Raw genomic sequence first — 15127 nt, 5'->3', positions numbered from 1 at the left:
ACAACAAGGTACTTTGTATGTCAACATTGTCACTGATAGGTTTTGTACTATTGGTTAGACCTTTACCATGTCGCTGAGTAAAAATATATTCACATGCATTACCTTCTATAGTACCCAGTTCAGGGGAGAGAATCTCATATGACTCAAGTATATCATTATTTGTAGTGAGTTTGGGACATTCAGTACACTGTTCGACATTAATCACATTGCCAAATTCGACCTGAGTGCTACTTTCATTGCTCAGAACATCAGCTAGTCCAGTATTTAAACGGGTGCCCATTTCCCTAGCCTCATAAGTGACAACAGGAATTAGAAAATTTTCAAGACTATTACCCAGTCAATCACAGTCATTTAGCCCTGATAAGGCATCATATCTATTACCTAGAACCATACCCCAGTCTTTTTGGGGAACACCTTGGCCTCTGTTGTTTCTCACAGTGTTCCACATAGGTCCGGGGGTCCTAGGAAAAGTCACATTCTCTTGCTCTCCATAGAAGAATTTTAACGTAAGGGGAACGACAGATCCTGCTCTTCTTTGGGGGGGATTGATATGTTTTAGGAGATTTGGCAGAACACCTGGATGGAAAAAAGTCACTAAAACACAATCTCCCTTGAATACTTTCGGTCGATTTCCAATCCACGCCACCCTCTTAGTGGATTTAATCTCAGACGCAAGTTGATGTTTACCTCCTGGTGCCATTTGCATATTGTTTGTTAACCAATGGAGGGCTTTGCTGGACAAAGATTCCGAGGTTTCGGGTTGTGCATCTGCTGGCGAGGGAACATTTGCCAGAACCAGGACCACAGGAGACGCTTCCTCAATAAATTGGAGGGGATCTGTTTCCTGACAGTTTAATGGCAAGTTTTTGGGTCCTGATACCCCGGCAATGTTTGGAGGTCGAGTAATAGGATGAGTTTCATTCCCGACTGTACTTTCTGGGAGCATAGGACTGTTCTCCTTTTCTATAGAGCTCTTTGCCTTAGATTCAATTGATTTTACCATTTGTGTCACTAAAGTATTGACCGTCTCAGCCCCTTCCACAGCTTTGACTTGAAGAATAGTCATCTTTTTTACCTCCGCATTCAATTTATCAATCTTGGTGATCAAAGGCTTAATGATAGTTTGGATTTTGGAATCAATAATGTCTGCTATTTTCTGAAGCAAATCATCTTCGTTATAGCTTTTTTCATGATTGCTTTTATCAAGGACATTAATATCACCATCATCTAAAGTTTTTGACTTGTTTTGCCCTGTTGGAGAAACATTTTTCCTCCTATTACTGGAACGTAACCCCATCCGTTTTTGATGAGTTCTCCTATTTTTTCTCGTAGGTCGAGTTTCCTGCTCAGGAGAAGGTAAGTCATCAACATTATGCACCAGAATCTCATGGTCATGTTCAATGTTTACTCCTTGGTCTAGTGGCATAGCATTAGCGGCATCATCCAGATTAAGACTAATCTGATCATCCAAATTTGGAGTAGGATGAACCGTGATGTCTATTAGGTTTGGGGTATCATCCAGTACTAGAGAACCTGAATGTTGAGGACTTTGAATTGGGCTTAGTAACTGTAAGTCAGGCGACTGACTTAATCCCAATGATTCTCTTCTGTCTTTATTTATTTTAGTTATAACTTGAAGCATGTAGTTTTCAATGGGCTTAGAGTTGACTGTAGGCTTAGAGCTAGCAGGAGGCTGTTTTTTAGAATTCTTTTTAGACATATTAAGATTATGTAGTCGATTGTCCCGGGATTATATAAGCTTTACCAATACACACCGGATACTTGAATAGAGCCTTACGTGATGACACTATATAGGAAAGTCAGTAAAGAAAGAAAATTTCTTACTTGCTTGGGTTACAGACGTTAGAGGGGTTGCCCAGTCCAGTCCCGGCCAGTCTAGGACTGTCTAAGACTGTCCCGCCCTTGTCCCGGGCTTCTCCCGCGCGCGACTCGCGAGTGCGAGAGGCGTTCCCTGCTGATAAGGCGCCTCCTGGCGCGTAGGCGTCGTCACCCCCGCCGCGTCCACCCCCGGGGCAGCTGGGTGATGTAGTTCCCCAGCTGCTGCTGCACCGGGTGGATAGCGGAGGATGGCGGTCTGGGCGCTGCGCTTCTGGCCGTTTCCCTCACGGCGCGGTTTATCAAGATTTCGGGCTGTGGGCTGCAGCAACAGGTAACGAGATGGCCGTTTCCCTCACGGCAAGTACTTCGGCGTTCCGAGTGTCCCAGGAGCGCTTCGGCGCTCCCTGCTGATAAGGCGCCTCCTGGCGCGTAGGCGTCGTCACCCCCGCCGCGTCCACCCCCGGGGCAGCTGGGTGATGTAGTTCCCCAGCTGCTGCTGCACCGGGTGGATAGCGGAGGATGGCGGTCTGGGCGCTGCGCTTCTGGCCGTTTCCCTCACGGCGCGGTTTATCAAGATTTCGGGCTGTGGGCTGCAGCAACAGGTAACGAGATGGCCGTTTCCCTCACGGCAAGTACTTCGGCGTTCCGAGTGTCCCAGGAGCGCTTCGGCGCTCCCTGCTGATAAGGCGCCTCCTGGCGCGTAGGCGTCGTCACCCCCGCCGCGTCCACCCCCGGGGCAGCTGGGTGATGTAGTTCCCCAGCTGCTGCTGCACCGGGTGGATAGCGGAGGATGGCGGTCTGGGCGCTGCGCTTCTGGCCGTTTCCCTCACGGCGCGGTTTATCAAGATTTCGGGCTGTGGGCTGCAGCAACAGGTAACGAGATGGCCGTTTCCCTCACGGCAAGTACTTCGGCGTTCCGAGTGTCCCAGGAGCGCTTCGGCGCTCCCTGCTGATAAGGCGCCTCCTGGCGCGTAGGCGTCGTCACCCCCGCCGCGTCCACCCCCGGGGCAGCTGGGTGATGTAGTTCCCCAGCTGCTGCTGCACCGGGTGGATAGCGGAGGATGGCGGTCTGGGCGCTGCGCTTCTGGCCGTTTCCCTCACGGCGCGGTTTATCAAGATTTCTGGCTGTGGGCTGCAGCAACAGGTAACGAGATGGCCGTTTCCCTCACGGCAAGTACTTCGGCGTTCCGAGTGTGCAGCCATTAAAGACCATCATTTTGCAAACTACTCGAGTTGTCCGTGAGATTTCTGAATTCAGAATTATTACTGTGTGGTATTGTACAGGGTTACCGGTACCCTGGTCACGGACCGCCCTGTATGATACTTACCACCAATACCAGACTCTGTGTTGATAGAGAGGAAATAATTACAGATCGCCCGGCACAAACTGGATTCAAACCGAAATCCATTTCCTATCCTATGATACCCCATGAAACATAGAAGCTTTTCATGCGACAGTGATGAAAGACCTCATCAAGTTTCACCATAAGAATAACAAACAAACAAATAAAACTTTAGAAACAGACTTTCCCAAAAAACAATGGGAAGCGGAAGACAAAAGTCTTGTGATCCGACCCACAGGCAAGGGAGGGAATATCGTCCTGTGGGACCGGAAGATGTATATAGAAGAGGCGACAAACAACTCAGAGATCCAAAATAGTATGTGGAAACCAACATGGAAGAATACGATGTCAGAATATTAAGAATCTGGACTATGCTCACAGCATGGAAAGATCAAGGCCTCCTACATTGGGAGGAAGTTTGTTACTTGAAGAAGGATTATCCGAAACTCCAGAGTTTCTTTCTCCTGCCCAAAATCCACAAGAGGGCCACTAATCCACCAGGGCAACTGATAGTTTCATCAATCGGATGTGTCACAGAACATATATCAAAATATGTAGACCATTTCTTGCGAGAATATGTCCCTAATCTGCCATCTTATACAAAGGATACCAAAGACTTCCTTAGTAAATTAAAGGATATAGTTTGGGAAGACAATTACCTACTTATTACAATGGATGTCAACTCATTGTACTCAATATTAGACCATAAACTAGGCATGCAATGTTGTCATCACTACCTGAAAAGGAGAAAAATATGCTATATGGAACATACCATGATATTACTTGAAATGATGACCTTTTGTTTATCTAACAATATTTTTCTGTTTAAACGAGTCCTTGGTACGACGATGGGGACTTGTTTCGCCCGAGCTTTACTAACCTTTTTCTCGGAGTGTGGGAGGAGTAAGTCCAGGAAAACTTTGAAAGTACAGAAACAGAAGGAAAAATCATCAAATGGCTAAGATACATTGATGATCTCTTCATCATATGGAAAGAAAATGAAGAGTCAGCCAAAACCTGTATTGAGAAACTGAATGTAAATACCTACAATCTAAAACTGACATATACCATCAGTAAGGTAGCCATAGAATTTGTGGACGTAGCAGTGGAAATACGACAGAATAAAATCTGCACTAAACTCCACAGAAAGGACATGGCAGGGAACAGCCTTCTGCCCTGAGCAGCCACCCAGAAAATTTTAAATGGAGTATACCATTTGGGAAACTGCTCAGAGCAAGGAGAAACTGTAGTACCATGGAAGATTTCCTAATTGAACAGGAAACTATGTTAGGTAGATTCAGGGAGAGAGGATATCCGAAAAGGGTGTTGCAGAGAGCCAAAGAGAAAGTGAAAAACATTCCTAGAGAGCACACATTGCAGGATAGATCGAGGGGGGATGAAGAAAACGAAACCCAACCCCGAATCATTCTCACCTTCAATGCTAAATCCAAGAACATTGCCAACATTCTCAACAGAAATTGGAACGCGCTTATGTGTGAACCAACTCTGACTAATGAATTATCCAAACGCCCTCAAATAACGTACAGAAAAGGAAAAAATCTGAAAGACATCCTTATGAAGGGGAACATATCAACACAATCTAAAATACATCTTAATTTTAAAAGGTTTATTCCCTGCGGCCATTGTAGGGCATGCCGCAACAGTCATATGTGTAAAAAATACCTCACTCGAGTATCAGAGAGAAATATAGAGCAATTTCTGACATCTGGCACCACCTATGTCATTTACATTCTGGAATGTCCCTGCCATTTGAGGTATGTGGGGAGCACGACTATAGCAGCCAAAAATAGAGTTATGGAGCATACAAGGGCAATAATTAATAATGACCCACATTACCAAGTAGCCAGGCATTTTGCTGAGTACCACTTGTACAACAGCTCACTGCTGACATTCTATGCAATAGAACAAATAGAATACAACAGAAGAGAGGGTAATAGAGAATTACAACTTATACAATGTGAGTCCTGGCATATCATTAATTTACAGAGCAAACAACCTGGGGGCCTAAACGAGGATGAGGAACTGAGCTTGCATCTGCGAGAACAATAAGTATAATTTATCCTGCCTGGCGTTTTGATTTTTGAAAACCATGATTTTTTAAAACAATGTGATGTACCTGACCTAAGGAATTTGGGAGATTGATTAGTGGAATCGGATAGCAAATTGTTATGTGAGATAATGTATATTATTAGCATTTTAACCCTTACTATTAGATACTGATAGTTTGTTTTTCTTTTTTCTGTATTTCCTTTTAACTATAGGAGGACATGAAGGGGCCGACTCCGGAAGGAAATCGAGATTCTCCCCTACCCTTTTCTTCAAGAACGGCACATCAACATATAACGACGTGGGCATATTACAGATAAGAGAACCCTAGTGTTCCTAACACTACGTCTGTGTTCCATTCTGTATATTTAATGTGTAGAAATTTAACAAGGGGAAATAGGTAGCACTATAGTGTTTTGTATATTTACACTTGCATTTTCTTTTCGGGCTGGTCTTAAAATTTAATTTGTGGAAGTAATGTTTTACATAAGGGATAAATAGGATGTATTTTGGCAGGGAATGTACTTATCTGCACACAAGCATTTATGGACACTATGTCGAAAATAGAGATAAATGCTTATCATGGAATGTACTCGCAGGATTGTTACATTCGGTAGAGTCAGAACATAGTGGTATTGCAGCAATTGGAAACTTGTTTATATTTGCTTTGGACACCGGGCACTATGTCGAGAGAATCTGCTTATTGAAAAACCATTCAATGCACAAACTGTATGCAGTAGGAATAATATTGAATTTTGAGGAGGCAAGATGGCCGCTGAGGGATGCAGTGAGTGAGTTGCACTTCCACCTCCTCCCCACTGCCGGATTTTAATGGTCTAATGGTGGAGCCCTGCCTGAACGGATTTGCCTCTGGATATTTTGAACTCCTCGGGGGTTACACTGTCGATACTTCAACTTCTGCGGAGCGACATGGTAACATTATAAAACGAGCAGTCTTGCGTTTTAAAAGGAGAGTATCTGAAGCTGTCAGCTGGATCCTAAGAACCTGGTCCAGGATGCCTCCCCGTGTACAGCGAGGAAACGATACGAAAGATGGCAAGGGCAAGGTTATAGTCTCAGATTCTGCGAGAGGCTCGGCCTCCAAAGAGAAAACTAAAGCAGACCCTAAAACTACTGCCGTAAGCACTGCACAGAAAGGCACCGTTAGCCTCAAGAAGACAACAACAAAAAGAAATGGCCTGGACCTCACAGTTTCTATGAAAGAGCCGGGGGACAAAGCAAAGGCCAAAGAAAGTACCCTGCGCCAACCCACCGTTACGGAGAGCTTTGCCAATGTACCTGCAGGCAGCGGGACACCGGGGAGTATGCACGGCGGCGGTGATAGCATTGCCGCCTCAGACGCCAGAGCAGGAGCCGACTTCAGAGCCGATGTTGGAGCAGGAGCAGGAGCTGCGGTTGCTAGGCAACCTGAAAGACCTCCAGTAAGGAAGCCGGCTGAGCCATTGCCTGCCGCAACTGCTACGGCTGGGGTCGCAGTAGGGAGAGGAGACCAAGTCCTGGAGGTAGGCTCGGGGGAACCTCGGGCTGGGTCAGATGAAAGGCACAAGTCTGATAGTCATGACAAAAAAATCTCAGATAAATTAAAAGTGAGCAATGAGATGGTGAATCAAATAGACAGTCGTGCCATGTGTACTCAGTTGCCGGACGAGAATGGGAGCATTGCTATGCTGGTGTTGGGGTCAGAGACAGAGGTAGTGCACTCAGCATACTTATAATTTACTTGCACGCATTTCCGCTCATTTTTCACGGCGTTTGCTGCCGTTAGAGCTTCAAACCGGGGTCAGGCTTTTCTGTACTCGGCGGCCATCTTGAGTGGGGGCTAGAGTGGTGGGAGCGCTCTAGTGGACCAGATATAAGGAGCCCTGAAGCTGCGCTCGCGAGATCCATTCTTTGTACTAGCTTGAAGTGACATTGGTGTACTACAGAGCTTGTGTGTTTTACCCTGCGCTCCGTGAACAAAACAGATCGTTTTAGGAAAATTTTAGCGAATTTTTAAAATTGTATATTTCCATTCTGTAATGCACTCAGCATACTTATAATTTACTTGCACGCATTTCCGCTCATTTTTCACGGCGTTTGCTGCCGTTAGAGCTTCAAACCGGGGTCAGGCTTTTTTGTACTCGGCGGCCATCTTGAGTGGGGGCTAGAGTGGTGGGAGCGCTCTAGTGGACCAGATATAAGGAGCCCTGAAGCTGCGCTCGCGAGATCCATTCTTTGTACTAGCTTGAAGTGACATTGGTGTACTACAGAGCTTGTGTGTTTTACCCTGCGCTCCGTGAACAAAACGGATCGTTTTAGGAAGATTTTAGCGAATTTTTAAAATTGTATATTTCCATTCTGTAATGCACTCAGCATACTTATAATTTACTTGCACGCATTTCCGCTCATTTTTCACGGCGTTTGCTGCCGTTAGAGCTTCAAACCGGGGTCAGGCTTTTCTGTACTCGGCGGCCATCTTGAGTGGGGGCTAGAGTGGTGGGAGCGCTCTAGTGGACCAGATAAGGAGCCCTGAAGCTGCGCTCGCGAGATCCATTCTTTGTACTAGCTTGAAGTGACATTGGTGTACTACAGAGCTTGTGTGTTTTACCCTGCGCTCCGTGAACAAAACGGATCGTTTTAGGAAAATTTTAGCGAATTTTTAAAATTGTATATTTCCATTCTGTAATGCACTCAGCATACTTATAATTTACTTGCACGCATTTCCGCTCATTTTTCACGGCGTTTGCTGCCGTTAGAGCTTCAAACCGGGGTCAGGCTTTTCTGTACTCGGCGGCCATCTTGAGTGGGGGCTAGAGTGGTGGGAGCGCTCTAGTGGACCAGATATAAGGAAACAGTGGTGTACCGCGCTAGCGGTCGCGTTTGCGGGGGCGCCGTCCCTGCGCCGGAGTCACGCCAGAGTCAGCCCGTCTGCACCCGTCCGCGCCTCGGGCGTGCCCCGGGCGTGTCTTGAGATATGGCGCCATCTCCATCAGGTACCAAGGAACACTTAGATTGTCCTTCTATAATCAATGCATTAACAGACACAACTGGCTCTTCACGCTTAAAATATGCAACTGATTTTCTATTATCCTTACGACCCGCAAGTCATCCTTTATGCAGGACAATAGAGCCGGATCGAGAGAAAGCTATATGCCAATGTTGCCAATTCTCCACTGACCATGCAGTAATTAAAGCTCTGCAGGTCAAAAAACCTACAAATAATGCAGAAACGAGTTCAAAATCGTTTTTATTCTTCAGTATTAACTGCCGTTCATTTCCTAAGCATAAAACGGAAATTTTTAACTTGCTCTTGGATGAGGCTCCCGATGCCGTGTTTTTAACGGAAACGTGGCTTCAAGACAACTCTGGCCCTGACTTAGCTATGGCACTCCCTGAAACATATGCTATTGTCAGACTAGATCGTGAAAAGCAATCAGGAGGAGGAATAGCAATTATCTTTAGAAATTGTTATAACTGTGAATTTAACAAACTCCCATGTGAGGGTTGCGAAGGCGCAATTTTTAAACTCTCACTTACACCTAATTTTACCTTTTCTGGAGCACTTATTTATAGGCCGCCAGGAGCCGCCTCTAAATGGCTACCTAACCTTATTGAACTCATTGGACCTCTAGTTATGAAAATGGCTAGCTTTACCATTCTAGGGGATACGAATTTACATTTGGAGAAAGAAGATTGCTCAATAGCCAATGATTTTAAAACGGACTTAGCATCACTTAATTTGACCTTAAAGAATTCCGGCCCCACACATAGAGCCGGTCATTTGTTGGATCCCATCTTTTCCAACTTAAATGACATGTTCACACACACTGCCCTTCCAGTGCCTTGGTCAGACCATTTTCTGATCAAATTTTCCCTTCTTGTAAAATTTTCTAACAAGGATAAAATATCAGTACCCACGCAACAAGTCAGGAAATGGAAAAAGCTTGACATAGAAAACCTCAATTCCTTTCTCGAAGGCCATCTTCCCTGCACAAAATCAACAGTACAAGAGTTTTCAACATCGGTCCAAACTTGGCTGATAAAAGCTATTGATTCCGTTCTGCCTAAAACTAAATTAAAACAAAATTCCCACCGCCCCCCTGCCCCTTGGTTCACTGAGACCTTGAAACATGAAAAAAGCACCTGCAAAACTGCAGAACGGCAATGGAGGAAAACCTACTGTCCAGATGCCAAATTAGCCTATAAAAATAAACTCTCAAATTACCAGAGGCTATGTGCTAAAGCCAAAGCTGAACATGTCTGCACAAAAATTACTGAAGCCCTATGCCAGTCCAAAACACTTTTTAAAACTGTGAGAGAACTAGCTGGTTCCCTCACCTTACAATCTCCCCCAGACCTTAATAAATCACAATGCGATTCCCTTGCAGCCTTCTTTGTAGAAAAAGTGGATAAGATATATCAGGGTATAGAACAAACCACAATTGACATGGCCAAGACTCATGTGATTTTGCCTTCCACTGATACCAAGTTTGAAACAAATACTTCAGCCTCCATCATCCCTGCTGAAACAGCTCTGTCCTCCTGTACACCCCCCTATGACGTAACACCTCCAGCTATTTTAAATAACTGGCCGAAGCTTGACCTAGACCTGGTTCGCAAACTATTAAATTCTATCAAATCAGGCTCACCTAATGATCCATTACCATGTTCGGTCCTGAAAAAACTCAATAACGAGGCCCTGGAAATAATCACTAATCTTCTTAATAAATCCTTACAGGAAGAAACCGTACCGAAGGAGTCGAAACATGCGATGATTCATCCACTGCTGAAAAAAGCAGAAGCAGATCCCAATTTGCCATTCAATTTTAGACCTATTTCCCTGTTACCAACCTTTGCGAAAATACTAGAAAAACATGTTCATAGGGTCCTTACTGATTTTATTACTATTCATGATTTATTACCCCTTCACCAATCAGGATTCCGCACAGGCTTCTCCACAGAGACGACCTTGTTAGGCGTCACCGAGAACATCCGTCTAATGCTGGACCGTGGAGAAACGGTAGCCTTGCTGTTACTCGACCTCAGTGCAGCATTTGATACTGTGTCACATGCTGTACTTTAACAAACACTCCATTCTATTGGTATCAGGGGCGCAGCTTGTAATTGAATTAAATCCTTATTGGAACAGCGCACTTTCCAAGTTTTCTCCAAATCCGCCTGCTCAGACATTATGACCCTTAAACATGGAGTACCTCAGGGCTCCATACTGAGCCCATTGCTTTTTAATATTTACATGAGCCCGCTGGCCAAAATGATAGAAGAGACTGGATTACTTATGTTCTCCTATGCTGACGATTCTCAGCTTATCTTCTCTCTATCATCCACTGAATCTAATAACATCTCGCCATTAAAACTCGGTCTAACCAATATCGCGGAGTGGATGAGAATTTTTTTTCTCAAACTCAATGGCGAAAAGACCGAGCTACTTGTTCTGGGTAAGAACAAAGAGCTCTGGGGACCCCAACACTGGCCAGACGTGATGGGTACTGATGGAGCGGGATAGAAAACAGAAATCTGTTTAAACCCGTGAAGTCACACTTCCATAAATAAATTAATAATGCTAACAATTTGTGCTATGTGTATGCTAATTCAATCTAGTTTAAAGTTGCATTTTCACAGAACACGCGGGAAACTAACATGTGTGCTCATAAATGTGCATTATGTTGCATTCTCATGTATGTGGAAAATAATAAATTAATTTTGTCTATTGTCATGTCATAACTAATAGCAGCTGTTTTTAAAATAATGGCATGTGCTTATTTTGCTTTCCTTGTCTATGTGATGTCATTTCTACTATTCTAGGTGCACATAAGGTTTTATGGATTCATGAAGACTGGTAGATATAAAATGCTGCTTTATTTGTGCTTTACTGCTAGGTAATTTAGACTAATGGGTTAATTATTAGCAATGATGGGAGGCAACAGAACAAACTGTATTTCTTTCATTAATTATTCTTTGTGTTTGTTTATATAATAGTTTTACAAGTGAAGCTTAGAGATGGCTGCAGAAAATTAGTACCCTTTTTAAAGTGGCGCAGGGAAAGTGGCGCAGAAAATTGACGCTCATTGAAAAGAGGTCTATTGATGAAAATGGCTCAAGTGAAAATAATTCTGAGAAGGATGGAAAAGGCCTCTGAGCTTTTATTTTGAAAGGTTTTGGAATGAACTGCTAAAAAGATGACTCTTTGGAGAAATTTGCTAACGTTTGCTAACGTGCCACGGGAGTTCAGAGCTGACAGGCTCAAGGTTGAAAGGAAGCTTTCGATACAAAATGTAGCAGCCTAAGGAAGAACTGCCAAGACTTCTAAATGAACAATGGACTAGTGAATTTGCCCGGGCATGTAAGAAGGAGGTGTCACAGTTTACTGTGGTCCGAGGTGGCTCAGCCAATGGAGAACTAGAATTCGTCTGCTGGAATGTGAAAAATAGTTAGCTCAGCTTAATTTAGGGTATAAGAATAGGTTCAGAGAACACATAGTTGGCTTACGCTCGAGAATTTTGGAGGACGATGTTATGCTGATGGACTTTACACGTGAGGACAGGAGTTTTTATTAATTACTTTATTATTAGGTGATGAGGGTAGAGACAGAGAGATAGTTAGGATTTTGGAAATGCTTAATTTTACTTATTCCTGCTAATGAATAATAATTCTTGATTTATGCTCTTTTTATTAATACTGAATAAATCTTTCTTTATGATATTTTCTAATGCTTGTTTAATAAAATACCAAAACCTAAGTTTTTCTAGATGTGTTTAAATAAACTTTCTAAAATGACAAGCTGGTCTTGATTATTGAAGATGGTTTAAACAACTATATTTAGATCTTATCGCCTCATGATTCAGTCGCTCTATTGTTGATATGGGCCTAGTGTTGTAGTGTAAGTTTTGTGGTAGTAGATAGTGTTATTTGTGCAATATTTTGGTGAGAGCGCTGGATCAATTTCTGGTAGCAGAGGATGGTTTATATATGTTGTTTTTGACATACATGTTACATGCATGATACATATATGTTGGTAAATTCATAGGATTAAATTTTAACACATGTTGAGTTTGTTTATTTTGTGCTATGTGTGTACCGGTACAAAAACTGTGTGATGAGAAGGTAGTCATGCAGAATATCTGATCTGTTTCTGTGATATCGCCGAGTATCACTGTTGGTATCGCCGTGTACCAGAGGTATTGTCGCCGTGCAATACAGTGTTGTCGCCGTGCAACACAGTTTTAGGGATAGGTGTGAATCTTGTAATAGTGAGGGTTTTCTAAGAAATTAGAACAGCATGAGAATAGGGACAAAGCGCCTTCCATAAAACTCACTGTGATAAGAGTATTAGTTATATTCAAGCTTGAGTGAAGGGTAGAGTAATGTCGGTGCATGATTACCTATAAACAGGTTAGAGTCCTGTAAGGGTACATGTTTTATATCTATAAACAGGTTAGAGTCCTGTACGGATAACGGTGTTATTTTGCTAACGGTGCATGATTTCTATAAACAGGTGAGAGTCCTGTACGGATTTCATGTGTGAGTGAAGTTAGGGAATTTTCAGTGTGAAAGTGCGTGATTGTTTTGTAAGGTATGTTCAAGTGGAACTCTTAGAACTGTCACTTCGCGGTGCGTTCAGAGGAAAACGGGTTCATATTTTTACGTGTTAGAAGGGTAGGGTAAGAGTTGCTCTACTGGCAAATGGAAATTATCCTTAGTGAGAATAGCGCCGACTATTCCGAAGTGTGGATACTTGAATGTATGTAAACTATCCTAATTAGAGAAGCAGACAGATGAGTTTCGTTTTATGTATTCACTAAAATGTACCAAAAGTAATTCTAAGGTACTTAGGAATGTTCTAGGTAAAGTCTGTACCATTCTAAGACTTTTTATGATGATGTGCAGTGTTTAAATACATTTAAAAGCTCTGCACGCTAATAAAATTCAATTCAAAAGTGTTCAGCATAGTTGAAAAGTATAAAAAGGTGAACTGTGCTATTTTAAAACATTCAGGAGCATTTTAGAATGTTCTGTGTTATTTAGGTTATAATTAAGGTATTCCACGTTGTTAAACATTTTTAAAAGTAAATTACAATGTTTAAGTAAGTAAAAAGTGATCAGTATTAATTTTAAAAACATTCCACACTTTAATTATAATAATAAATTGTTCTCCGTAGTTTGAAACGATTAAAATGTGCCCCGATCGAAAATTGTAAGGGAGGGGCTGGTTTTGCGAGTGAGAACGTGTGGGGAGAGCCTGAAACCGCAGCTGCAGACTGCGTCAGAACAACCGCGCTCTGATAGGCTGAAAGTTCCGGCGTGTCATAGAAAAGTTGCCCCCTGATTGGCTAAAACGTCGTGAAAAGCAGCTTTATGATTGGCTGTAGAGCGTTTCTGTGTTGTGTTCAAATTTGACTAATGTGAGTCACCATTGGCTGTTGAGAAATTTATATTTAGTAAATGTCCCCAAGTTAATAACATCAGTAAGGAGCATGTCCTAGTGGATAAGCTATCTACATGAACTGATGCCCGATATATTGCGAAAATAGAAAAGAATGACCGTTTTGATTTTCTTCATTACAACCACGCTGTTGTTTTAAAGAAAAGCGTGTCATAAAAGTAGCGCGCTTTGTTGAAATATATTTAGTGAGAGAGGGGCCATTTGTCGAGTAAGCAGCGAAGGAGAGAGCTGCAGGCCACAGCGGCTGCCTACGTCACAGCCGCCGCGCTCCCATTGGATAGAGTGCAGTAGCATCATAACAGGGCTGCTCCCTGATTGTTTAAAGTGTCACAGTGGAACTGTGCTGTGATTTGTGGACAGCGCTCCAATGTTTAGAATAGTTCCCTGTCGAAAATGTTAATATTTATCAAGGGTTCCTAAAATTTACATGAACACACTCTGAATAAAGTTGAGTGTCCGTTTTGATTCCCTTTCATATTGCGCTATTATGTATATTTGAAACGCGAAGGGAGAACGCTTAGATCTGAAGCGGCTGGGTGTGTTAAAGCCGCCGCGCTGCCATTGGTTAGAACGCCGTCGCGTCATGGGTAAAGCCGCGCTCTGATTGGGCAAGGCTTCGTTCCGTGTCTTAGTCAGAGGAGCAGGGTTCTGATTGGGCGAGGCTTCGTGGGTAGATGTCCCCGTATTAAATGATTGTTGATGCTTATGGTGGGTGGTCTCGAGATGTGTACTGGCCTCGGGCGTTGCATATACAGAGTGGAGCGCATGTGGAGGGAAACTGACTGCGGCTGTAAAGAGTGCTCGTCATAGAGGGAGACGCCCTTGTTTGGGCGCGTCATAACAGGGCAGCACACCCATTGGCTAATGACGCGCAGCGTCACACAAGGGCCGCGACCTCATTGGATAAGGCTTCGTGAATCGCGCTGGGATTGGGCAAGGCTCTCCCAAGTGTCACGGAGGAGCTGGCTGTGACGTGCAGTCACGTGTGAGGAGCCGCGACCTAATTGGTCAGAGCTTCGTGTTTTGTTGTGCGCTGGATTTAGTGATGGGTACTAGTTCTGAAGCGATGGTGAAATCGCGCTACGAATCATGAATTTAAATTTCCATTAGGAGGCTTGGTTGAGGGAGGTTTGTTTGCTGTTACTCGAGAAGAGCAGTATTCTGATTGGCTCAGACGACGCAGTGTCATAGAAAGGCCGCGACGGGATTGGTCGAGGCTCGATGAACATTGTGGTTGGCTGAGTGATGTGGTAAATGCATGCTGATTGGCTGAAACACTCGTTGTGCTGATGCACATTATTTACTTTTTGCTGAAGATTTAGTTTTCCACATTATTAATGCCCAAAGCTTCATTTTATTAATTGTTTTTGATATTTACAACAACATTTTGCTATTAATTAGTGAATAAATATAACAG

Source organism: Lissotriton helveticus, chromosome 6 (assembly GCF_964261635.1).
Source record: "Lissotriton helveticus chromosome 6, aLisHel1.1, whole genome shotgun sequence".
NCBI lineage: Eukaryota > Metazoa > Chordata > Amphibia > Caudata > Salamandridae > Lissotriton > Lissotriton helveticus.
The sequence above is the reverse complement of the archived record's forward strand: the minus strand, read 5'-3'. Positions refer to the sequence as shown.